The sequence below is a fragment of the Buceros rhinoceros genome, unplaced genomic scaffold (assembly GCF_000710305.1).
Source record: "Buceros rhinoceros silvestris isolate BGI_N320 unplaced genomic scaffold, ASM71030v1 scaffold27484, whole genome shotgun sequence".
Lineage (NCBI taxonomy): Eukaryota > Metazoa > Chordata > Aves > Bucerotiformes > Bucerotidae > Buceros > Buceros rhinoceros.
The window spans coordinates 1-1,199 of NW_010410435.1; positions in this window are offsets into that span (position 1 = coordinate 1).

Consider the following 1,199-nt stretch of genomic DNA (forward strand, 5'->3'; position numbering starts at 1 on the left):
GGTGGTTCCATGCAGGGAGGGCCTGAAGGGGAGGGCAAGGCCCGTGTGTGAGCAGAAGCTGTGCTGGTTGCCACCTCTCTGCTGTTGTTGCTCTTGGTGCCAGTGGTGGTGGTTGCACTGGGGTCTGGGACACAATTGTTGCAGGTGGCTGTTGGGTCTTGCAGACCTCCTTACCTGGGTGTTGGTGCTGAGTCGCCTGTCCCCCCTCCTGTGCCACAGTTGCACTGATGCAACTGCCGATGGGAGCTTGTTAAACTGTTACGTGGGGAAGGGAAAATGAGGCCCTGGTGCTTTCCCTTTCTGAGCTGCTCCACCTAAAGGGACATCTCGCCCTTTAGAGGGCGAGTTTCCCTGTGAGAGACATTTGAAGCCAAGCATGGTCACCTCTTGCGTCTCAACTGCTCGTGGCAGATCCTCAGAAGGGGTCTTGCAGGGGTCTGTAGCTCAGAGTAAAAAACCTGGTTTAGGCCATGGAGCTTTGTAGCCTGGAGAGTGGAAAAATGGTCGGTGTTTGCTTTTTGGTATCTGTGCACCAAGCTGTCTGGTGTTTTACTGATATATTTGAGGTTCTTACAGGCCTTTAAAGAATGAACGAGCACGAAGCTGAGTATCTGTAAGATGCACGACTGTTTCTCTTTTGGAGTATTAATGGGAATAGAGACGACAGTGACCTTTATCTTGCTTCTGTTATACTTTTAATAATTCAGGGGTTTTTTGCTTTCTGTCAGTTAAATTACAAGGTGAAATAGTGATGAATTGTCAACTGATTTTATAAGAGGGTTCTTTTGTGGAAACAAAATAATTGGTAGTCTCAAGCCTTGTAATGCCTTGATTTCTAGGAAAAAAGAGATAAGAGGGTGTATTTCTCTAGTCAGTCCGTAGCTGGAGAATTTCTCTCCCAAAATTCCCGGCACTTCGCTTCCCTTGTGTGTTAGATGTTGAAGACAGCTTTGTTGCTTTGGTTGTAGGATGAGCTACTGGTGTGATATCGTTATTATCTGATGAAATTATTGACTGTTTGTTTTTAGAGAGAAGTGGGAGGGTGCTGTTGTGTGCTCTGCCCTGGCACCTTGACTGCCAACCTGTGGAGAAAAGCCCTGGATGAGCTCTCTTATGGTGCTTTCTCTGCAGCCAGCAGCTACTCCCAGTGTGGCTGTGGCCACCTGCCGCTGCTGCCCGCTGTGTAAAACGGGTTTTTA